Source organism: Dendropsophus ebraccatus, chromosome 14, assembly GCF_027789765.1.
Source record: "Dendropsophus ebraccatus isolate aDenEbr1 chromosome 14, aDenEbr1.pat, whole genome shotgun sequence".
NCBI classification, from domain to species: Eukaryota; Metazoa; Chordata; class Amphibia; order Anura; family Hylidae; genus Dendropsophus; species Dendropsophus ebraccatus.
The window spans coordinates 58,921,666-58,948,317 of NC_091467.1; the positions used below are offsets into that span (position 1 = coordinate 58,921,666).

General features: G+C 44.8%; 1 protein-coding gene across 3 annotated transcripts in view; it reads left to right on the forward strand.

Moving 5' to 3' along the window:
* The window catches only part of CDH22 (cadherin 22), a 258,228-nt gene that overhangs the window by 95,054 nt on the left and 136,522 nt on the right, over window positions 1-26,652 (forward strand). The window contains exon 1 of one of the 3 annotated variants that reach the window (XM_069953919.1): window positions 25,307-25,373. The exons of the other annotated variants lie outside the window; for them this stretch is intronic. The gene's annotated coding sequence lies outside the window, so the exon portion shown is untranslated. Of the gene's footprint in view, window positions 1-25,306; window positions 25,374-26,652 lie in introns of those variants that run through there. 3 annotated transcript variants of the gene reach the window in all.

Here is a 26,652-nt window from a genome sequence, read left to right on the forward strand (position 1 = left end):
CCTTACCACTGCACTGCCCGCCTCCCACTCCCTCTTGTGACCGCAAGCAATGTTTTGCTTGCGATCACAAGAGGCAGCGGCCCCCGGCTGTCTTGCGGCCCCCAGGGAGCTCTGTGCGCGGGGGGGGGGGGGGGGGGGAAGTACTTCCAGCGCAGGGAGCATCGCGTTAAGAAAAAAAACAGGTCCCGCGAAGCTCCGCCCCCTCCGCGCTAAGCCCCGCCTCCCGCCGGGGGAAGCCCGCCAGCGCGTGTGACCTGGGGGCCAGGGCCGCCGATAGGGCAGTACAAGTGGTACTGCCGTATGGGGCCCTGACCCTAAGAGACACGGGGGGGGGCCCGGCGGGCCCGCCGGCCGCCGCCCCCCACCGCTACGCTAGGGGGGCCCGCACGGCCCCCCTTGCCACCTGTTTCTGAGCATCCTGAGAAGCTGCGGCCGCGCAGCTTCTCCGGATGCACTGATCGCTTTAATGTTCCGCCCGCACAGCGGGCGGAACATTAAAACGAGCAGAATACAGGAGAAGGACCTGTCAGCATCCTCCGCCTGTATTCTCTCCCATAGGCTGCCGGCACTTCATACCAGCAGCCTATGGGAGGCCGGGACGTGACCTCTCCGGCAGGCGTGATCATGTGACGTCATCACGGCTGCCGGAAGTCCCGTCCCTGCGGCTCGCAAGATGGAGCCCGAAGAGGAGGAGGAGAGCTGCTGCCTGCACAGCGCGGATTAGGTGAGTAGGATGTTTGTTTTTTTAGGGGCACCTCTGGGGGCATTATTAGTGTATGGGGGGCACCTCTGGGGGCAGTATTAGTGTATGGGGGCACCTCTGGGGGCATTATTAGTATATGGGGCACCTCTGGGGGCATTATTGGTATATGGGGGCACCTCTGGGGGCATTATTAGTGTATGGGGGCACCTCTGGGGGCGTTATTAGTGTATGGGGGCATTAGTAGTGTATGGGGGGCACCTCTGGGGGCAGTATTAGTGTATGGGGGCACCTCTGGGGGCATTATTAGTGTATGGGGGCACCTCTGGGGGCATTATTAGTATATGGGGCACCTCTGGGGGCATTATTAGTATATGGGGGCACCTCTGGGGGCATTATTAGTGTATGGGGGCACCTCTGGGGGCGTTATTAGTGTATGGGGGCACCTCTGGGGGCGTTATTAGTGTATGGGGGCACCTCTGGGGGCATTATTAGTGTATGGGGGGCACCTCTGGGGGCAGTATTAGTGTATGGGGGCACGTCTGGGGGCATTATTAGTATATGGGGGCACCTCGGGGGGCATTATTAGTGTATGGGGGCACCTCTGGGGGCAGTATTAGTGTATGGGGGGCACCTCTGGGGGCAGTATTAGTGTATGGGGGGCACCTCTGGGGGCAGTATTAGTGTATGGGGGCACGTCTGGGGGCATTATTAGTATGTGGGGGCACCTCGGGGGGCATTATTAGTGTATGGGGGCACCTCTGGGGGCAGTATTAGTATATGGGGGCACCTCTGGGGGCAGTATTAGTATATGGGGGCACCTCGGGGGGCATTATTAGTGTATGGGGGCACCTCTGGGGGCATTATTAGTATATGGGGGCACCTCTGGGGGCATTATTAGTATATGGGGGCACCTCTGGGGGCATTAGTATATGGGGGCACCTCTGGGGGCATTATTAGTGTATGGGGGCACCTCTGGGGGCATTATTAGTATATGGGGGCACCTCTGGGGGCAGTATTAGTATATGGGGGGCACCTCTGGGGGCATTATTAGTGTATGGGGGCACCTCTGGGGGCATTATTAGTATATGGGGGCACCTCTGGGGGCATTAGTATATGGGGGCACCTCTGGGGGCATTATTAGTGTATGGGGGCACCTCTGGGGGCAGTATTAGTATATGGGGGCACCTCTGGGGGCAGTATTAGTATATGGGGGGCACCTCTGGGGGCATTATTAGTGTATGGGGGCACCTCTGGGGGCATTACTAGTGTATGGGGGCACCTCTGGGGGCAGTATTAGTATATGGGGGGCACCTCTGGGGGCATTATTAGTGTATGGGGGCACCTCTGGGGGCATTATTAGTGTATGGGGGCACCTCTGGGGGCATTATTAGTATATGGGGGCACCTCTGGGGGCAGTATTAGTATATGGGGGCACCTCTGGGGACATTATTAGTATATGGGGGCACCTCTGGGGGCATTAGTGTATGGGGGCACCTCTGGGGGCATTATTAGTATATGGGGGCACCTCTGGGGGCATTATTAGTATATGGGGACACCTCTGGGGGCATTATTAGTATATGGGGGCACCTCTGGGGGCATTATTAGTGTATGGGGGGCACCTCTGGGGGCATTATTAGTGTATGGGGGCATTAGTAGTGTATGGGGGCACCTCTGGGGGCATTAGTAGTGTATGGGGGCACCTCTGGGGGCATTATTAGCTCATGGGGGGAACCTCTGGGGGCATTATTAGTATATGGGGGTACCTCTGGGGGCATTATTAGTATATGGGGGTACCTCTGGGGGCATTATTAACTCATGGGGGCATCTCTGGGGGCATTATTAGTATATGGGAGCACCTCTGGGGGCATTATTAGTTCATGGGGGCATCTCTGGGGGCATTATTAGTGCATGGGGGCCACCTCTAGGGGCATTATTAGCTCATGGGGGCACCTCTAGGGGCATTATTAGCTCATGGGGGCACCTCTGGGGGCATTATTAGCTCATGGGGGTACCTCTAGGGGCATTATTAGCTCATGGAGGCACAGCAGGGAATCCTACATACAGGGGGCATCCCACACAGCGCAGTTACTATGGGAGCCTACAGGGGGGAGAAAGGAAAGGAAGTTGCTAGAAATGTGCGGAGCCTAAATTGTTTGTCTCGCAGGTTCTAAGGGGATGAAACGTATCTGGAAGGAATCATCATGGAGGCCTGGGCCGGATGGAGAGAAAAAGGGAAAGTGACGGCTCAGATCAAAGAAGACATCACCGGTGAGTCCCTGTATGACACTTTTCTTATTTTGTAGAACATCATTTAGTAGGGGTGCCCCGAGGTGACAGCTACTACATTATCTGTACTCAGAGATATCACTGTGTTATCTGTTGTGTTACATAGGACTGCAGGTGACATCTACATTATCTGTACTCAGAGATATCACTGTGTTATCTGTTGTGTTACATAGGACTGCAGGTGACTACTACATTATCTGTACTCAGAGATATCACTGTGTTATCTGTTGTGTTACATAGGACTGTAGGTAACTACTACATTATCTGTACTCAGAGATATCGCTGTGTTATCTGTGGTGTTACATAGGACTGCAGGTGACAGCTACTACATTATCTGTACTCAGAGATATCACTGTGTTATCTGTGGTGTTACATAGGACTGCAGGTGACATCTTCATTATCTGTACTCAGAGGGATATCACTGTGTTATCTGTGCTGTTACATAGGACTGCAGGTGACATCTACTACATGATCTATACTCTGAGATATCACTGTGTTATCTGTGCTGTTACATAGGACTGCAGGTGAAATCTACTACATTATCTGTACTCAGAGATACCACTGTGTTATGTGGTGTTACATAGGACTGCAGGTGATATCAGGTGATTTCTCCAGGTTGCAGAAGTTCAAACTTCATCGTGCCCTGGTGTGCTGGTGTCTGTATGTCTGTATACATGTGTGCTGGTGTCTGTATACATGTGTGCTGGTGTCTGTGTGTGAGATCAATTCTAGAGAACTGGCACATATACCCCATTTTCCCCAGTGGCTTAAAATGTAACCTCTGTTATACAGTTATAAAATTGTAGAACCTAAAGGTGAACAAGGTGCAATTCAAATAGACACTTACTTGTATAGCTGCCTCTTGTGCTCTGTATGCAGTGCATTATATTCACCCCTGCAACGTACAATTTATAGCGTGTCTACAAGCCCAGCGGGGCTCATTATGATGGAGACTAAAACTTATACAAGAGTGGGGTAGGGGTTCCCCTGTATTCAGAATGCTGTTGAGTACTAGGCAATGCCCCGTCTGGGATTATTGAATTACGAGGGTCTATGCAGAGCAGGATAAAGACACCTCTGCTGCACAAACAGGATCTCCTAGAAAGCGTTCTCACCGCCATGTATTCGCTATCACTGGCTTGGGTGAGCTAAACTAGTCTGCCTGGGGGGGGGGGGGTGATTTGTATATGCTCACTAACATGGAACAGCCTCATTATATTAGCCTTATCAACATATTCTATGTTAGTGAGCATACCGGGGGGGGGGGGATATTGGTGAACATATACAAATCAAACAGCCCCCCAGACCCTCGAAATTCAATAACCCCAAACGGGGCATTGCCTAGTACTCAACAGCATTCTGAATACAGGGGAACCCCTACCCCACTCTTGTATAAGTTTTAGTCTCCATCATAATGAGCCCCGCTGGGCTTGTAGACACGCTATAAATTGTACGTTGCAGGGGTGAATATAATGCACTTCATACAGAGCACAAGAGGCAGCTATACAAGTAAGTGTCTATTTGAATTGCACCTTGTTCACATTTAGTTTCTACAATTTTATAACTGTATAACAGAGGTTACATTTTAAGCCACTGGGGAAAATGGGGTATATGAGCCAGTTCTCTAGAATTGATCTGAACAAAATTATACCTCCCAGCAAGGCGTGGGGCGAACACACTATTTTTTTTTTTTTATTAATGTGGGGGGCCCAGACACTTTGGTTGTATGGGGCCCCGAAATTCCTGATGGCGGCCCTGCTGGGGGCTACAGAAATCATGCAGGTGAGTATAGATTTTTTTGTTTTTAAGGGGATGATGGGGGTGTAGTGGTATGATGATGGAACAAGAGGATGATGGGGTGTAGTGGTATGATGATGATGGAACAAGAGGATGATGGGGTGTAGTGGTATGATGATGATGATGGAACAAGAGGATGATGAGGGGTGTAGTGGTATGATGATGGAACAAGAGGATGATGAGGGGTGTAGTGGTATGATGATGATGGAACAAGAGGATGATGGGGTGTAGTGGTATGATGATGATGATGGAACAAGAGGATGATGAGGGGTGTAGTGGTATGATGATGATGGAACAAGAGGATGATGAGGGTGTAGTGGTATGATGATGATGGAACAAGAGGATGATGAGGGGTGTAGTGGTATGATGATGATGATGGAACAAGAGGATGATGAGGTTGTAGTGGTATGATGATGGAACAAGAGGATGATGAGGGGTGTAGTGGTATGATGATGATGGAACAAGAGGATGATGGGGGTGTAGTGGTATGATGATGGAACAAGAGGATGATGGGGTGTAGTGGTATGATGATGATGGAACAAGAGGATGATGGGGTGTAGTGGTATGATGATGATGATGGAACAAGAGGATGATGAGGGGTGTAGTGGTATGATGATGGAACAAGAGGATGATGAGGGGTGTAGTGGTATGATGATGATGGAACAAGAGGATGATGGGGTGTAGTGGTATGATGATGATGATGATGATGGAACAAGAGGATGATGGGAATGTAGTGGTATGATGATGATGGAACAAGAGGATGATGAGGGTGTAGTGGTATGATGATGATGGAACAAGAGGATGATGAGGGGTGTAGTGGTATGATGATGATGGAACAAGAGGATGATGAGGGTGTAGTGGTATGATGATGATGGAACAAGAGGATGATGAGGGGTGTAGTGGTATGATGATGATGGAACAAGAGGATGATGAGGGTGTAGTGGTATGATGATGATGGAACAAGAGGATGATGAGGGGTGTAGTGGTATGATGATGATGATGGAACAAGAGGATGATGGGGTGTAGTGGTATGATGATGATGGAACAAGAGGATGATGGGGGTGTAGTGGTATGATGATGATGATGGAACAAGAGGATGATGAGGATGTAGTGGTATGATGATGGAACAAGAGGATGATGAGGGGTGTAGTGGTATGATGATGATGATGGAACAAGAGGATGATGGGGGGTGTAGTGGCATGATGATGGAACAAGAGGATGATGGGGGGTGTAGTGGTATGATGATGAAGGAACAAGAGGATGATGGGAATGTAGTGGTATGATGATGATGGAACAAGAGGATGATGGGAATGTAGTGGTATGATGATGGAACAAGAGGATGATGAGGGGTGTAGTGGTATGATGATGGAACAAGAGGATGATGAGGGGTGTAGTGGTATGATGATGATGGAACAAGAGGAGGATGAGGGGTGTAGTGGTATGATGATGGAACAAGAGGATGATGGGGGTGTAGTGGTATGATGATGGAACAAGAGGATGATGAGGGGTGTAGTGGTATGATGATGATGGAACAAGAGGATGATGGGAATGTAGTGGTATGATGATGATGGAACAAGAGGAGGATGAGGGGTGTAGTGGTATGATGATGGAACAAGAGAATGATGAGGGGTGTAGTGGTATGATGATGAAGGAACAAGAGGATGATGGGGTGTAGTGATATGATGATGGAACAAGAGGATGATGAGGGGTGTAGTGGTATGATGATGGAACAAGAGGATGATGAGGGGTGTAGTGGTATGATGATGGAACAAGAGGATGATGAGGGGTGTAGTGGTATGATGATGATGGAACAAGAGGATGATGGGGGTGTAGTGGTATGATGATGATGGAACAAGAGGATGATGGGGGGTGTAGTGGTATGATGATGAAGGAACAAGAGGATTTTGAAGGAACAAGAGGATGATGAGGGGTGTAGTGGTATGATGATGGAACAAGAAGATGATGAGGATGTAGTGGTATGATGATGATGATGATGATGATGGAACAAGAGGATGATGGGGGGTGTAGTGGTATGATGATGAAACAAGAGGATGATGAGGGGTGTAGTGGTATGATGATGAAGGAACAAGAGGATGATGAGGATGTAGTGGTATGATGATGAAGGAACAAGAGGATGATGAGGGGTGTAGTGGTATGATGATGATGGAACAAGAGGATGATGAGGATGTAGTGGTATGATGATGATGGAACAAGAGGATGATGAGGGGTGAAGTGGTATGATGATGAAAGGGCAGGAGGATGAAGGGGTAGTAGTATTATGGTGGAGGTGGTTGTAGTATGATGATGGAGGGGCAGGAGGATGAAAGGGGTAGTAGTATGATGATGGAGGGGCAGGAGGAGGGGACAACATGGGGGGCATCTGTAAGGGGGATAAAATGGGGGGCATCTATATGGTTGATAACATGGGGGCAATCTATATGGGGGATAACATGGGGGGCATCTATAATAGGGACAACACAGGGGGCCATCTATAAGGGGGAAACATTGGGGGGCCATCTATAAGGTGGACTACACAGGGGGTGTATACAATAGGGGGATATGTACTATAAGGGAGTCACATAGAGTCAGGGCTACCCACTAAATGAGGGTGTAAAGGGGCCAATACAGATGTGCAGTTTGTAGAGAGATGAGGATGGTGTCAGTGTGAGGAGCCTAATATGTTTGTCTGGCAGATTCTGTGGATTCATGGCTCCAAAAAGTTCTCATAATGGCCCTGGGCAGATGGAGAAGATGAAAAGGGAAGAACTCCGATCAGAGAAGACTTCCCCTGTGAGTCACCTGATATATTTGCACTGTAATGTATATGGTGTATAGAGCCTGTGTAGAGATGGGGCCACCTCTATATGACTGGATGAGGTGATATTGGTCTATGTACAGAGGATTTTATTCAGTAGCAGCGGTTGTGTTAGTCAGTATGTGGTAAGGGGGGGGGCCCAAGTTGACCTCTTGCACCAGGGCCCAAGAGACATTAGCTACGCCCCTGGCCGTGTATATACACAGCAAAGATCGATCAGATCGGTGATAGATTGCTATGGCCTGCTGCAGGCCATAGCAATCTATTGCCGAGCCGGGATCAGCGTCATTCCGATCGCAGGGGGGAGATCCGTCCCACTAGACACCAGGGATGTGTGGATCTAAGCATCTAAGTGCAGCTGTCAGGTTTGACAGCTGCACTTAGAGGCTTAATTAGCCGGCGCGGCTAATAGAGGCACTGCCCGGCTGCACATGTCAGCCGGGATCAGTGCCATTCAGAGCGGGGTCCGGGAACCCTCTCTGAACACCCCCGCGACACCATGACGTACCAGATACGTCATGGGTCGCTAAGGGGTTAAAATCAATGGGCTGTCCACATAATGCATAGACATGCTTGGTCCTTTACAACGAGAGATGCTCTTTGTAGTGTTAATACATCTAAAATGTAAAATTGGCCCATGGAAAATATGGACAGATTCAGGGAGTCCTGGCTCTTTGTCAGTACACCTAGCCCTGTTAATCTAGTGAGTGAAAGTTGGGATATATACAGCATCGGTGTTTACACTACCGAATGTAACCTGCTGATATGTCCCTATTGCAAAGGAGACACTGAGGAGGAAGGTATGTCTCCTCAGTGCCGTTCCGATACAGTTAGTAGTTTGCTCCATGGTCTGGTAAGACCATTAGGAGCACTGGGGCACCCGTCAGGAGTACTGCCTGCCATTATAGCGCCAATTTACCCCTGGCCTGCCCGCCCCTCTCTAATTATAATTAGTCGGGTCAGGAACCATGTTGGAGTGGGCAATTCTCCTAATGGTCTCATCAAGCCATGGAGCAATCCACTTACCAGAACAAAGCCGAGTAGGAAAGTAAGAGACATACCTTCCTTCTCGGCGGCTCCTGTGCAATAGGGGGCTATCAACGGGTAAGATTTGTTTAACCTGCTGATAATTCCCCTTTAAGTACACAGCTTCTATGCTGACCTATGTGTTCCTCCTCTTTTCCTACTTCTGTAGCTCAGCAAGAAGTATAGGGCACATGGATTGGAAGAAGTAAAGGGCCCTAAGTCATGAGGTGATTATTAGCAAAACAGGCTCAAAGAGGGACAGCAATTACCCCATAAATGATCATTCATCAGATGATGGGGTTGTTTTGACCTGTCAAATAATAATTTTCCATCAGCCACATATCTTTCTATATAATAGATGAAAACGAGCATTTGTGTGGCCCTCCCATTGTGAAGCCTAAGCCATATAATGTTTCTACAGTCAAGCAGAGATAGCTGCCCATTTCTAGTGCAGTTTCAGGCCATCTAATAGTGCTCTAACACATGAAAGGCGGATCAGACTACAAAAAGAGATTATTTGAAGTCTGTCACCATGGAAACACATAGGTCTGGGGGGGGGGGGAGGATATTCAAACTTCCTTTCCATTATTGCTTCCCTTCTGTGCACAGACCATAGACTATTGACACTAATTCCATTTCCATTTCGTGTAACTTGCCTTTTTTAAATGTAAGCCCTTCATGCACATAAAAAAAAAAGATCCCTTGACGTATTTGCTAAATTCGAGCCTGGCATAAATACTGCAAAGGACAAATGCACTACAGAGACAGCTTTTTGCATATTTGCATACTTGACCTTACCCCAATTTTAGCGAACTAATAAACAGCTAATGATTTCAGAGGCAGAAACAGCTGCGTAATGTAATCCCGTCTAAGTTGCTCTTTTTTTTTTTTTTTTTTTTTTTTTTTTTTTTTTACTTCCGTGGCTGTTTTTCTGGCAAATCTCTCCCTGAGTAGTCTACTTTTATTCATATAATCTCACCACTTGTCCTTGACATCTAAAAGTCTAATACTGTGCAGCAAAAAACAAAAACGGAACACGTCGTAACTGTGCCAACCACCAGCCACAGCAATCAGCAGCTTTTTGTGCACATGGCGCCTGGTATTCACAACCTCCAATGCTAATCTGAAAAGATTTTGGAAAGGAACATACCCCCCGAATGTATCACAATGATGAACATTTGCCCGGAATGAACCAGTTCCTATTCAAACACACTTGGAAATTCCATTTCGGTTAAACCAGAGAGTGAAATCAGCGTAAGGTTCCATTATATATTCTATGCAAATACTATTACAAAGAATATTGATTAGAATATTTAGAGTAGAGCTGAATGTCTCTGGATTGTGGAGTTTCGGCTTTGTTTGGAGGTGCTTTTTTTTTTTCTCTCTCCGTGTCATGTCAAGTCTGACAGTGCCATATAAAATTGGCCACCGTTGTTTCTAATGCTTGACATGCTCTAGGTGCTCACAAGGGGATCTGTCAATTTCTAATCTGGCACCTCATGTAGGTTGCCAGTCTGGCTGCTTTAGATTTATGGAATATGTCCAGATCACACGTTTGCCAACAGAGGTCATCTGCTCTCTGCATGTGTCTAGTTGTGTATGGGTTTCATAATTAGCTGATAGCATTTATTGTAGACTACATCAAGGCTGGCTCAGGAATTTTATGCTAAATCGGGTTAATTTGGGATATACTTGTGACCGGCAACTGGTGTCGACCCTTGGTGCTACTGACCATGTATGGCTTTTGGCCAAACCCAAGATCCCGGTCTAAGTATTCTTTAGGTTTTCACTCTTTATCTGACTCAAGGAATGTGAAAATTTGTCTTTTGCTGCTAAAGGGGGGTATCTGGTCGCTTCACAAGTATGGCACTAGTGTTGATAGAGGCCTTTTCTGATGCTATTGGTGAAAGGGAAAGCAGCACAGGTTCTGGGTTAAGAATCCAGGTCAGCAAGAAGAGAGATAGTGCAAGACAGTAGGGATTAGGCAGAGACGGGAACAGGGCTGGCCTCAGCACAGGGCTTACCCTGGTAAGTGCCGGGGACAAGAGAGGGAGAGAGCCCGGTGTTCTAATGTTTTGCCCGTTCACTGTAGTGCAGGGTGAGCGCTGAACATCAGAAGATGGAGCAGGACGTGCACAGAGAGAGAAAAGGTTGAAGGACCTGATCAAATGACCTGAAGGTCCTAAACCTTACAGTGTGGAGAGCAGCCTGACAGAGAGGAAGAGTGAGAGTGTGTGTCAGTGTCTGAGTGTGTCAGTGAGTCAGTGTCAGTCAGTCAGTGTCCATGTCAGTGTTGGTTAGTCTGTGTCAGTCAGTCAGTGTCTCTGTCAATAATGTGTGTTTGTGTATGTTAGTGGTGTCTCATGTTATTGTGCATAGTGTGTGGATGATGGGTGCAAATTCGATGGATGAGGGGCCCGCCGAGGCTCTATCGCCCGAGAGACGACAAAGCCTGGAACTGGCCCTGGGTGGGAAGCAAAACATAAGTCAATATTCAAGAATAAAGGACCATATATATATATATATATATATATATATATATATATATATATATATATAGAACTGCATGATAAATGGATCATCCTTGTATAAAAGATGCAGTTCATGGATAGATGAGGGATGGTTTTAGGGATGTACAGTATCTGCTAGTCCTTCAAATAGCAGAAAGAGGAAGTATAGCAGAAGGGAAGCAGACCAAGAGCCCCCTATGCCAAGATCCCAACAGCGAGCATAGGGACCAGGGCATGGGGGCAGTGGTGAGTAGGAGGACGCTAGCGGGGAACACCCACCAACATAAAGATACATCTCGCAGTGTACAATACTACTGCAACATATTATAGTATGTTCTTTTTATGCTTTCGTGTCTCTGATTGATTGGTTTATTGAATTCTAATGAAACCCGCTCATGTAAGAAAATAAGTTACTTTCTCTGCTGCATACCATCTTGGTTTACGTTGTAATTAATAAATTATGATGAAGGTTCTATATATAATAGAATGTATTTAACTTTCTTCTTACGCAATTATCCCCAGATTAATTGGTCTCTTAATTTCCAATGGCGGACCCAGCAGTGCCATTAGTATTGTTTCTTAGCTCTGCCTACCAGCCCTGCTAACAATCGAGCTGGTTAGCCAATCAACCTCAGGCTGGCATCCCACACTGACAAGCGGTGCCAGATTCAAAATTTTCATTGTTACTTTGGTGCCTGAGGTGGTTGTAGCTGGTGTCATTGGATCTGCAGTGTTCTGACCCTGGATGGTTCCCTGGTTTCCTGTTTCTTATTTGGTTCAGACATTCCCTCCTGGTTCAGACTCTAGTACTGGCATCTGATTCTGATGCAATCCCCTGGATCTGTCTCTGACATGCCCATTTGGATCTGACATAGCTTGCTGACTATTCTACCCTTTCCGTCCCCGTGGACTTAGGATAAGACCATTGCCCAGTTGTGAGCTTTCATCTAGGGTGTATACTTTAATTAGGTAGGAAAGCAGGTAAGAACTTCCCTTCCCCATACCATTACATCTTGGTCCTTCATATTCCAACCCTTAAAGGTTGTCCAGGGAGCGGAAGGCTTTGTCCAACTTTTCCATGTCTCAGAAATAAGCCTTCCAAGGCATGGAGAGGGTGGACACATATACCGATTATCATGTAGCAGGCTAAACCACTTCGAAATCAGTGACATCAGGCAGCTATGAAAATCAAAATGTGTCATTCCCTCCACGTCTTGGGGAGCTTACTTCCGAGAAGAGCAAAAACCTTATTAATTTGTATAAATCAATATGACAATGTCTTCATATGTGCTAGAAGGACCTTTGGGCCTCCCTATGGACTATTACTATGCGCTCTAGTTAACCAAATATGATCAATAGAAGCCAGTATGGCTATGACTTGTGACAGTTAAGAAGGTTTCTTGTTGCGGAAATGAAATGTATAAGAAATCTAGTGCTCAAAAGTTCGTAAAAGAAAGACTGCAGTAACTTTTAGATGGAGGTGTGCGTTATGGACAGTTGGGACCTCAAAATGCCTTGGAAAGTGGAAAATGAAAAACATTCTTAGCTGTATTGACTCCAAAATATAAGAAAAACTCCCAAGGAAACCAATTCTGGGCATCAGGTGTAAAAAAAAATAAGTGGAGATGAAATTGGAGCTGTCATTGTCCTAAGGCAGGTTGGAAAGTGACTTGATTGGAGGCTAATTTAAATGATAAAATGAGAGTGACTCTGTTTTCCCCTCATGTACTGTAGCATTAATAACTAACACCAGCTTGAAAAAAGGGCCTTCGGTGTACATTAAAAATGTGAAATATGTATTTTGATATTGAAGTTACGGGCGCAGTGCCTGAGGCTACATTGCTTAAAGATTCTGAAGGCAACATGTCCCATTCTGATTTCTGTCACTTAAAGGTGTTCTCGTGGAGAGTTTATGTGGATTAATATCACTAGTCATATCAATGTTCACACACATGCATTCCAACCAGTTACTTAGTATGTAGATTGGGATTTTATATTTGATGGAAATCATCAGAATGTCTCAGTAGAGAAGCCTCAGGCTTCGGGTTGGGATTAGCTTATGCCTTACGCTCCCCAACGCTAACTTCTCGTCTTTCAACGTATTGGAAGTATACTACTTTCCGAGACAGAAGAAGGGGGATTTATCATCAGCGACATCAAGCAGGTATTGGTCATGATTGGAACTTAAACCTGCCCTTCTTATCTGAAGTAGTATATTTCCGAGATTTGGAAGAACAGAAAGTTAGCACTAGGGAGCTGAAGACGTGAGCCATCTTCTGCTTCCTATAAAACCTGTTTAAGCAAATCTATCTGAGTAAAAAGAAGGTAATAAATGTAATAAAAACTCATTTAAAAAATGAATGAATGCTGAATGGATTAGGAAAGCTGCAGAGTGTTAATATACATTGGATAAGTGTCAACCAAACTTGCCAATTTCATCTCGACCAGCCAACAATCTAATGTGTACGGTGGCCTCCTGACCCTCCCCTTTCTCAGGGAAATAAGTCTCTGCCACAGGTGTCTGGCAGCGTTTTTTTTTCTTCTGTCCACATTGAAAACATGTGCAAACTAAGCATGTATGGGGGAAGATCGGTAGAGAAAGCTTTTACATTAGTAATGTTTTACATTTTGAGCTAATAGGAAGTACTAGCTTGACCAAGTATCATTCATTTACATGAGATCATCGCTAGTTTTAAACCATCGAAAATAATGCATTTAATAACACTCAGTGAGATCAATAAGTCCAATAATATCTGTATTGATTGACAAAGTTTTGGCAATGGCAAAGATTTGCAGGGTTCTCGAATATAGTACTGGATTTTGCATCATTTAGACCAGTTCTGCAACCTATTCAACAGTTCCCAATACCCTTGTTTGCTAACCATGTAAATCCTTCGGAGAAGGTAGTTTTGATAATCCTTCTCACCTGATGACTGAGCCCGTCATTCTTAGGACCCATTGACACCAACCTATTCTGCTATATGATATGACATATAGCTTTTCTTTACTGAACATCAATATTGTCCACGAAAATTTTGCAGCAATTTTAGCACGCGAGTAAAGCCCCTATTACACGGGGCGATGGCGAGAAACAAACAAGCACTGTCAGCGTTCGCTTGTTCCTCGTTCCCAGCTCGCTACCGGCGCTATTATATGTGTCTGCAGTGATCGGGCAAGTGCAGGGGAGCTGCGGGGGGGGGGGGGGGGGAGCTGCCTGGGTGATTGGTGGATTGTTGGGGCAGCCCACGGATAATAGCGGCAGTCTCCTGTTCCATGGTGCGATGGCAGCCTATTGCTGCTATCTAGGTCGTTTGTCTTTTAATGTGTTGAAAGTAGAGATGAGCAAACCGGGTTCGGGTTCGAGTCCATCCGAAAAACATGGTTACAGCCAATGACTATATCCATATTTTCCAAATAGTCTTAGAGCTTTATTCAAGTTCAGCAGCCACCGCTAATCAAATGTCGATCGTTCGGGTTCAGATGGACTCGAACCCGAACCCGGTTCGCTCATCTCTAGTTGAAAGACAAAGAGTCATCGTTCATGTCGGCTGATCGTTGACTTCTTTTACACGAGACGATTATCAACTGTAACAGACGATATCAGCTGAATGCGGCTGATAATCGTTTCGTGTAATAGGGCCTCAACATTTCAAACCAGATAAGACATGCCATGTTGTGGAATCAAACCTAATAGTTTTCTAAACATAGCTACACTTTCGCTAAGCTGACAGCTATCTCCCCATAGACATGAACAGTTGACTGGCACAAACGTTCATATGTTCTGAATGGGTAATGGAGGGGCAAGCCACTGCCAAACAGCTCTGGCTATGGCTTATCTTTCAGAGCACAAGAGGTTTCAGCAGTTTACTCAAACATGCCCAACAGATGGTGTTGGGGTAGAGCCAGGAGACCCCCATTAACATGCCAAAGTCGTTGAGTTTGGCTGTTTTTTGACTAAGATGTATTGACTTCTTAAAACACATGGGGGGTTTTAGAATCTCTACGCCTACCACACATCATAAAAAAGTGACAGTTTTTTGCACAAACCAGCCAGTTTGTGGAAAAATGTTTGCTCTCTTGCCAATGTAAGTCCTGTTCACCTGATAGGTGGGAAGGGGGGTGGTCACAGGAAGGGGCTTGGCCTCCTGCCCCCGATTTATCATAATTTAATCATGGAAAAATCTGCACCAGATCAAAGCTAGGGTAGATCTCACTGCAGCCTCAGATTGGCTAGATTTATTTAGAGGTGTGAGGGGCATGGAGGTGTATTAGGTAAGACTGGTGTACAGATACACCAGTGTTGGTAAATCCACCATAGTATGTGATGCAAGGTGTATATGTGGCCAAATTGTGGAAAAAGTTCAGCCCATTTTAAACTTACAAACAAGCTATTCTCACCTTTATACTCCCCGGTCCTCCTGCAACATCTTCGGGGCCCTGGCTGAACGATCCCGCATCCACTTCCGAGACGGGCTTGTCTCGGCCCTACAGCCCACTTAGCCAATCACTGGCCACAGAGCTGTCCCATCTCAAACAGTGAGTGGCTGAGCAGGCTTTTAATGCTGAGAGGAGCTTGTCTCGGAAGTCAAGGTGGGATCATTCAGCCGGGGACCCATGGATGCAGGAGGACAGTAGGAGAACACAGAAGGGTAAGCATAGCCTGTTTGTTATGTTCTTCGCCAGGGCAGCAACATATTAAAAGTTTAAAGGATATCCCTTTACTCTGCTCCAGTACATTCTGAATAAAAATTTTAAAAAATCACCAAAATTATAGTATACTTCAATGACGAGACTCATATTTTCCTATTCACTAACATATAACCATCGACTGCCGTCCTTGATCACAAAATGTGCCAAAAAAAAGAAAAAAAAAACCTTCCATGAGAACCCAGCTCTAGAGATATCCTCTACAAGCAGAAAGTTCATCTAAGCCTACCTGACTTCCAATTTTAATAAGTCTATACTGCAGTTAGACACAGATAAGAACGCAGACTCGCTCTTAACTGCAGAGCCATTTCAGAAGCACTAGCGATGGGCACTTTTACTATATATCTGTAGATTTTATTGGATGGTTTCTATATTGGATTAGCATGTTTTTTTTTTTTTACTTTTAATGGCCTTTTTAATGTAAAAAAAAATTCTAAGCCAAAAGATGGGATATCAGAGGGTCAATAGAACACACTTAAATAGCAGTCTGGGATTTCCTCCAGATGGGTCTCTGCAGCTGCCGTGTCTGTGTGTCTCCTTTTTTTTTTTCTCCTTAGCAGGAATGCTGTCTGTCCTGTGGAGCTTGCGGTATAGAGATTACACATCATGCAGCCGTCCTCTGATCTAAATGCAGTGGTTTTCCTCAACAAGGTTATTACAAATTTGATTAATGCATAAGGTAGACTGCTTGAAAAAAAAGCACGTAGGGCTGTGTACATATATTTATCTTCCCAGAGGAAACGGCTTGTCATGTAAGACATGTAGCGTTTGCAAAACGGTAAAATTAACAACCATGGCTCGACTTCGGTGTCCTATAGCAATCATAAAAATGTATCGGAGACAGTTTCGAGGCAGCAATTTAGCAGTCAGTTGTTTTTTTTTAACAAGTTTACGGTTCTTTTTAATCATAAAATGTGTGGCGAGATTAACGGTAATTTGTAAACTGTTAGGTTTTTTTGAGAGCTTTCTCACCTATAATAAAAAAAAAAAATAAATTACCACCTTCAGGTTGATGTCTAATCATAGACATCGGAGACATATCTCCAGGACGGAGACTTTCTCCCATGAATAAATAGGCTCGAATTACTGAAATACACTCCAGCGGGGTTTTCGGATGTGGTGTATGGACTACCATTGACTATGTTGGCTGCCGATGTAGCTGTCATAAAAAAATGGTGGGGTATCCGGACCTTAGATGATCAGATATTGGTGTTATATCTTAAAGGACAACTCTAACGTTTTATTACTTAACACATATTACAATGCGTGTTAATTAGCTGTCAGGCCCCGTGTCCCCCCCAACTCCCCAATCCCCCCGGAAGAAAGTATACAAACCTAATAGCTGTTGGCCACGTCCTCTTCTCCCAGCGCCATTTTGTGTTGGTGTCGTCATAGCGGGGGCCTGGTCTGATCTTCCTCCTCTTCTTCTTCTTCTTCTTCTTCCTGTAGAACTGAATGGGAGAGAAAGGACTACTGTTGCACTTGTGCACTAGCAGCCTTTTCATTGGCTGGAGCGCATCACATGGCTTCCAACTTGCTCAGCCCTGATTGCCCTTCTCTCTCTCATTTCCTACACTGGAAGCCGTAAGTGAGGGAGACCCAATCGTCTCCGGAGGGATGGTGAGTATGAAATGTTTTTGAATCTTTTTTTTTTTTTTTTTTCAAACGCCGGGGTTGTCCTTTAATGCTACCAAAGTCAATGTCCTTGTCAATCAATTTTACTCATTTTGGTAATTCATTGAAAACCTGGTAACAACTAATACCGCCCTGACTGTACCTTTAGGCTGGCTATGTTTGAAAACTACTGCAATGAACTGCATTGAAGTCAATTCAACAGCAGTTGTTTTCACACAATGCATTCAACAATGGCCATTGTTTGGCTGTCCAAACAATGTTTGTTGCTCAATACATTGTGTGAAAACAATGGCCGGTGTTCCATTCTTTTCAATAATAGTACGTCGTTTTAAAATAAAGGCAATTATTTGCCTTTAAATAACGGCCATTCACTCAATTTCAAGACCATAGCTTTTCCGTGTTTTCAATCCACTCCTGGTTTTGGTTGCAAACTACTGACCAAGAATATTGTGTTGGAGCATCCATTATTGCAGCTATTTGATCGATTTTGATGCAATGCATTGAAGTCAATCAAAGACTGCACGGACGTCAAAATGATGATCATTACAATTATTTTCAGCAGTCTTTTCAGAGTCCAACTGCTTTAGACTATGTTCACACCTTGTAAGAGACCGGCCGTTCTGTGGCCCAGCGGGGTCACGGAATGGGAGGTCTCAGAGAAGATCATCCCGGCCGGTACAGCTGTAGCGGCAGCAGGATCTTTAGCGCCGCTTAGTTCTGATGCGGGCGCATTCGTGCGCGCCTACAGTACATCAGAACTCCCCACTGCACACAATGGAGCGTGCGGCCGCATTGTGTGAACTGACAGGGTTTTCTGCGGCCACAGACGACTGACATTTCAGTTTCTCGCGGCGCCGCTAGAGATCCTGGCCGGAGTGTATACTATGGGCGACATGTATCATCCGGCGTACGGATTATTTTCGGCGGAAAGTGCCGATTTGCGTATTTTTTTATTCGCAAATGGACGATTTGCAAATAAAATATTTGCATATCGGCACTTTCTGCCGAGTACGCCGGGGGGCAGGGAGAGGGTGTGGAGGGGGCGTTACGGGGGGTGCGGACTCAGAGTCCGCTCGATTTATCATTTTTTTCTGCGCAAATATACGTCGAAAACCTACTCCACCTTTCAGGTGGCGTAGGTTTTTGGCTGTGCGCACCGACGCGCATGGGATTTATGTAGAGGCGGGGACATTTATAAGTCCGGCGTAAAAAACGCTGGACTTAATAAATGTCCCCCTATGTGTATACACTCCGGCCGGGATCCCTCAGAAGGCAGCTCAATGTGGGGTTCGTACAAATCACGGCCGTTGTTCAAATTGGCAACAATAGCCATGATTATTATGAACCTTATGTTGTGTGAACATAGCCTTAGCCTGTTACTAGAATGGAGCTTCAGTACTCATAAAGGGAGCCATCCAAAGTGCAACGCCATATACAGGAATATTTTTTATATCTTTGTCAAACCTATGCTATGAATATAGAAAATGAGGATCACTCTTATGACATTGGTCAGGTAAATTATTTGCAAAAGGACTACAGAACCTAGTTAATGGCATTCCCCAGCAAGCCGAGAAAGAATCTCCATAATAAGTATTTCGGGTCTCTATGAAGGTCAAGTGTATGCTTTGTAATGAGCACTGATATGTCCCATTCACAAACAGAATGATGCATGCCAGCTACTGACGTCACCGTTACCTATGTTCTTCATTCATTGCTGGACACATTGTACCCAGACATTGTTTAACAATATGGGTTTAGTGAAAATATTCTACCATGTTAATAGTTTTGGTAATATTGCAGCGTAGTGAAGTTAAAGCGTCACTGTCGTTATAACTTTCAACATCTAAATCAACAGTAGATGTGATATAAAGCACATTTGCAATTTACATTTATTTTTTATTTTTTTAGTTATCATGGAAAACATGGCACTTCCTGTTTTCCGGCTGTGTTTTTCAGAAAACAGGAAGTCCTGTGTATCCCAGGCCATCTGAGCGCACACAGAGAGAAGGCAGTCATGTGATTGATGGACACATTGAGCTGTGACTCTCTGTACTGGCCGGAATTCCTGTGTTTAGTCTGTTTTTTTTCTTTTAACCAGCACAAGTCAGAAAATCTGCCTTCTGGAGACTGGACCTGGATTTCTGGTAAGTACAGCTTTGTTTTACAGCATGATAACAACAAAAAAATAATAAATGTATATGGCAAACTTGCTTTATTTCACATCTACTGTTGATTTAGATGTTGAAAGTTAGAACAACAGTGACACTTTAAGTTTCCCTAAGGTTGGGAAGAGAATGGACTCTATATTAGATTGGTATAGGTTTATTATTATGTTAATTATTCTATTATGCCTTATAGAGAGGAGTCACGGTAGAGATGGGTCACGCGGGGGGTTAGTTAACAGCACCACCAAATGCCTCCTTAGTGTACTACAGTATCTAGGAGAAAGATCTAGAAAGAGGGCGGGGCTATTCTAATTAGCTCCCCTCAAGAGTCAGTTGTGACAGGAATTCCCTGAGTAGTTGAACACAGCTGTGGTAGGAGTAACATCCCCTGAGGGGACCACAGCCTGTGAGGAGATTTACTGGAGTCAGCACAACAATTAATGGAGAAAGTGTGACCCATGGGAGTTGTTGAGAGCGAGCCTGATCCACTTACTCATCAAGGTATTTCACACTGAGGGGTAACTTCTCGACATACCCTTAGTATATTCTGGAAACCGAAACGTTGTGGCTGATGGCCCTGCCCAGATAACCCTAAATGACTTCCAATTCACAGGTTTGTGGTTCACTATCTATTCAATTCACAAAGGGAAACTCCACATATACCAACATACCTCCAGATTAACATCAATGACCCATCTCGGCAGTCGGCCATATTGAGCGAACTCCATGTTGTCTGAATTATTCTCCGGCTCATCATTATCAAGGGCATCTCTACCAACACCTCAGACACCTATGGCTGGAGGTGGTGTAAAAATGAAAAAGTGATACTTACCCACCCTGCTCCCCCATAGCCCCCCCTCATTTCAGTGACATGCCATCCCCAAAAGAATGGCCTTCCCAGCCAATCACTGATTGAGGCTGGACATTATTGACCATAGTGATTGTCTGATTGTCCTCTGATGGATCACAGGAACCAGAAAGACCAGGGACTGAGTGTGTTGAAATTGCAACTGCAGGGGATCAGAATAGGGGAGTATCTATTTTTTTTTTATTTTTATGCTGCGCCCTGCCAGTAGTATATTTGAATGCTGCCTCTTGTTGGTGGCGCCAGAGAGCAAGCTCTTTTTCTTCTGGAAAAAGAACTACTTTGCATATCCTTTCCCCAGCGTAGAATGAATGGCCTCTAATTTTCTATACGCCTTTTGGTGCTTTCCTCAAGAAGAAACATTACCCCTTCAGTCCCTGAGCCGGATTGTAATATACCAATAATTAACAATCTTCTACGCGCAGTCTGGTAGGGAATAAGAAGCGCTGGTATTATCTTATAAACATGAATATGGGCTCCGTTGCCTACAGGGCCTGTGTCTAGTTGCAGATGTTCCACATATGGTTCGTCTGCCCCCGCCAAACGTAGCCCCTAGCTGTTTTTCTCTCAAGTCGTTTTTTTAACCTTCATAATCCAATAGGCGATTGCTTCTCACTTGAAGCCATCTCACGGGTAAGACCTGCTAGGTGAATTCCTACCTCACCTCATTGTGATAGTATGTATTTCTCCATGTAGTTATATATCACAGTACATTCCTTAGCGTATCACATATACATAGCTCTTGGCTATCATCTACCTCCCACCGTATTCGGTGTCTGGGTGAACGGAGCTATGTAAGGTGCAGATGGGGCTTGCCGTCACAAGGGAATAACATTATCATACAAAGGGGCTTGTTCAGTGTGATCTCCGAGTTTATGCGCCCACCCGTCCTGTTTGAAATTAATTCTCTCGTCATTAATATTCGCATTCAGCAGGTGGGGGAGTTGAATGTCCCTAGGGACAGTGTGAGAAGGCGGAGGGAATAGTGACAGCTAAGCAAGCAATTCTTGCAAGAGCCATGAATAAGGATACACTTTCTTTCATCAAAGATTTATAGGTCCGCAAATGCATATGAATGAAGCTGCAGGCACATATTCAGAGATGCCTCCCTTGCCCACCACAGACGGCACTCTGTCCTCTCCGCTCATCTTCCTGTCACGGACTGGACTCTCTGTACTCCTCCCGTTGTTCATCTCTATGTCTCTCCCCCCCCCCCTTATTACACATACAGCATCTCCCTATGACTTCTCTTGACATAACCTCATTTTCACTTAAAGGGGTTCTCCACAAAATGCTATCGTGTAGAGCACTTCGAGTTTTTGGAGGTTATGAGGGGACGCTGCATTTGTCTACACTAGTACATACAAGTAGAGATGAGCTAAAAGAACCTGACAAATTCAGATTCGCAGCTAAACGGGTGTTAAATTTGCCTTGTTGATATTTGCGAATTCGCCTAGTAATTCAACATTCGCTCACAGTAATTCCACATTCGTTCTCTGTAATTCCACATTCATTCGCCCTAACTCCGCATTTGTTCTCTGCAATTCCGCATCGTTCGATGTAATTCCGCATTTGCTTCCTGTAATTCCACATTCGTTTGCTGTAATTCCACATTCATTCACTGTAATTCCACATTCGTTCGCTGTAATTCCGCATTCGTTCACTGTAATTCCACATTTGTTCACTGTAATTCCGCATTCGCTCTCTGTAATTCCGCATTCGTTTACTGTAATTCCGCATTCGTTCTCTGTATTTCCGCATTCGTTCTCTGTAATTCCGCATTCGTTCTCTGTAATTCCGCATTCGTTCTCTGTAATTCCGCATTCGTTCTCTGTAATTCCGCATTTGTTCCCTGTAATTCTGCATTTGTTCACTAATCGTTCAGTATAATTCCACATTGTTCATTCTTTTGCTGGGATCAGTTGGAGTAAACGATCGCAGTTATGAACGTATAATGATCGTAACTAATGACTATTGTTCTGTGTGAGATTTGTTTGTATGCCATTCGCGAATATTCGCGAATTCGCAAACTTCGCGAACTGCATTTCCCAGTGATTCGCTCATCTCTACATACAAACTACATCTTTCAATCTGCTGGGAATTTGGGAATCGTGTTTTCGTACGGAGATTCTATGTTTGTCTACACAAGCACATCCAGGCTACATCTATGGATCTGCTGCTTAGAAACATAGAAGATTGTCGGCAGAAAAAGACCACTGGGTCCATCTAATCTGCCCTTTTAGTATTTTCTTTCTTATTATTTTAGGATAGATATATGTCTATCCCAGGCGTGTTTAAATTCTGTTATTGCTTACGTAGACTTCAATGTATGCAGTGCATCTATAGACTTATTAAACATGGTGTAAAGTAAAACTGGCTCAGTTGCCCCTAGCAACCAATCAGATTCCACCTTTCATTCCTCACCGACTCTTTGGAAAATGAAAGGTGGAATCTGATTGGTTGGTAGGGGCAACTGAGCCAGTTTCACATTACACCATGATTGATAAATCTCACCCTGTGTGTATCCTCCTCACAGCTGTAGCTGTAGTATAGAAAGGGCCAATGATTTATTCTGAATTATAACTACAAACATCGAAGAACTGGAATGGTTAACCGAACCCGCTTTCCATTTACCCCTGAATTTATGGGACTCATTCACACACAGGACTATCTACACTGCAATAGCTCAACATAGCGCTGTATAGAACAGATGTTCCTTTGAGCAGACTCCCTTGTGCCTCTTTACTTACGGTATTCTTCATTTTAATATGATATATAGAACTCAGCGGATAAACTCTTTGTGATGTACTGGCCCTAATTTTTGTCCCATTTCCATCCTATGATAAATGCCTATTCAGAGGCATTTGTACTTGTGCCTGGCCCTGTCAGCCTCATCTGCTGCCATAATTTATAATGCTGCACTTTTCCAAAGTGAGTCCTTTCCTCTTGACAGAATCCTCTGATGTTATTCCTCGGCTTTATATATAGCGGCTCAGTTCTCGATTTGGCGTTCAACAGGTTATAGTTCTTCTGCTTCTCTGTCTGTCTGATCCAAGAGACAACTCTTGCTACAGTTTCATATCCTCTTTCTATAATGGCTGTAACATTTAGCCTTATTTTTTCTTCTTTTGTATTTTTTTCAAGTTCTCGGTTCTAGTTCTCGGCATGGTCCTTATGTGAGTTGTATGGCCCAGGAGACCAGGTGACACCTGTGCAGAGCACTAAAGGTCCCCATACACCTTCAATAACTGACAGCCATCAGTTTTCTCTCCCTTCCCTTTCCTTGGTTGAGCGTTCCTGTATTAATTTCCTTCACGCCCAACCCCCATCTCCACCGACATCATCTGTTGGTGGATGGTCAGGGGAGCTTCATATTCCTTAAACCCACCGAGAGTGCCACTACAACCGTCAAGAGTAAAGGGGACCAGAAGTGAGAGCTGCAGCTACGTTGAACTGGAATCCTACAGACTAGGCTGGAGGACACCGGGGGAGCCTGGACAGGTAAGTATTAGCTTAATTATTTTGTACACACAATGATCAGTTTTAGCGTACCATGCAGAGCTGCGTGTTCGTCGGCCTATGATTTTTAAACTTGCCAAGAGACAACAATCAATGAATGATCGGCTCTTTGTCCGATCATTGTCTTTATTACACAGAGCGATAACGGTCTCATTCGGCCAATTATCGCTACGTGTAATAGGGCCCTAAGGGTCAGGCAGGTAGGTAAGATCAGATAGAAAAAGGGGTCAAACAGAGTGAGAATCAGGCTAGAAAATCGTCCATTATTGTCTGATGACCCTGGGTGGCAGCAGTGACACTCAGGGCCCTATTACACGCAACAATTATGATGCGAAATGCAGGCAATGATCAAACGACCAACGAGAAACAGTTCATGTGTCGTTGATCGTTGATTTTGCGCTGACACCAAAATCCTCCTTAGTCATTTGCTGATCGTTTGTTAATCGTTCATTGAAATTCCACACTGTTCGCTCTTCTTCTGGGATCAGATGGAGTAAACGATTGCAGTAACTTTAGTAACCAACGGCTATCGTTCTGTGTAATATGGTGAACAATTCCAAGTAGCTCTCGTTTGCGATCGTTTACCGTTAAAGATCACTCCATTTATTAGGACCCATAGAGAATGAATGGAGCCAGAAGCTGTGTATGGTTGGCACTAGGTTACTGCAGCTCAGCTCTCATTGAAAATTTTTATTTAGAAAAGGGATTATACGATATATTAATGGCCTTTCCTTCAACTAGACTATTAATATAGGATCATCAGGGGTCCAGGCACCCCCGCTGTTCTGAGAGAACTCGTTCCTGCACGTGTTATACTATAAGTAGTGTTTGTTGCTTTGTTGACTTGAACAGGTCAGCATTGCGATTCCTTGCACATCCGCTACTAATAATACAGCATATGCCAGGAAGACCGCTGGTAAACACTGAGGAAGCTACAGCACAAGTGCCACAGTCTCTTCAAGTATCTGATCAACAGGGGGTTTCTGGAGTAGGATCCCTCCCAATCTAATATCGGAGGTCTGTCGGGAGAAAATGTAAAATTATATACTCTAAGGGTCCTATTACACGGGGCGAGTACAGCCTGATTATTTTAGTAAATGAGATAGATTGGCGCCCGTATACTGGACCTATTAGGGCAGTAAGGGCTGCATGGACATCGTAAGCAAACACCTTATACCTTACCTCACCCCGCTCCTGGTCTTCTCTCCTGTCCCGGCAGCAGCAGTGTCAGCTGACAGGCCACTCAGCCAATCACAGACCTTGGCGGTCCCGGCAGCCCAGACGCTGTAGCCACCAGGATTGGGAAGCTGTGGAGCACAGGAGAGAAGACCGTGAGGGAGGAGAGGTAAGGTATCAGGTGTTTGGGCAATGGTCAGCCGTCGGCAGGCGCGTTTAGGTCCAAACCTAAACCAACATTTATTAAACCAAAATTGTTGTCTCTATTACTCGGAGCGATAATCGGCGGAATCGGGCCATCACTCTGGAGTGGAGCCCTTATAAACAGGATATAACAAACACAATAAAACATAATGCATAACATCATAGGGGGAGATTTATCAAACATGGTGTAAAGTGAAATTGGCTCAGTTGCCCCTAGTAACCAATCAGATTCCACCTTTCATTTTCCAAAGAGTCTGTGAGGAATGAAAGGTGGAATCTGATTGGTTGCTAGGGGTGACTGAGCCAGTTTCACTTTACACCATGTTTGATAAATCTCCCCATAGAGTCTTTTTACTTTATTCTTTTAACTTGTTCCTATTTTACCTTAAAAATGTTATCACATGATCGGTTATACCGAGGGGCAACTAATCAAAGTGCCAAGATGCGTAACCGCTCAGCCTTGTTGTTTTCCTCTGCTCTCTACATGAAGAGCCCATAAATAATACCTAAACGTCCTTTGTCTCGTGAAACCGTAAAACCTTTTACTACATGGTTTGGGATGATGGAGGTAATTTATTCATCTTTCTCACACAATATGGATGCTCCTTTTACACCAAACAAAACCCTGAGTTTCCCATTACTCTCATGTCAAGAGGTCACAAGAGTTTTTTTTTTTTTTTTTTATAAATTACTAGGTGTCAGAAAGTTATACAGATTTATACATTTCCTTCTATTTAAAATATCAGGTCTTCCAGTACTTATCAGCTGCTGTATATCCTACAGGAAGTGGTGTATTCTTTCCGGTCTGACACAGTGCTCTCATCTGCCATCTCTGTCCGTGGCAGGAACTGTCCAGAGCAGGAGAGGTTTTCTATGGGGATTTGCTACTATGGACAAAGGTGTCAGCAGAGAGCACCATGAAAAAATACACCTCTTCCTGCAGGACATACCGCAGCTGATAAGTACTGGAAGACATGAATTTTTTTTTTAAATAGAAGTAATTTATAAATCTATAACTTTCTGATGACAGTTGTATTGAAACTGGGCCCTCATCTACATAGACCTTTTTAGAAAAATGTTCATATGTGGAGGGGAAACCTTTGCCTCCATAGGGCAAAGGGCCAAGCGTGACTGCTTTATATGCCAACCCCTGTTTGCAAATTATCTTTCCTCTAGAAGGAAGAAAAGCGATTCTCTAGTGCCACCTAGGTAGCTATCCTGTAAGTCTACATCTAATCCATAAA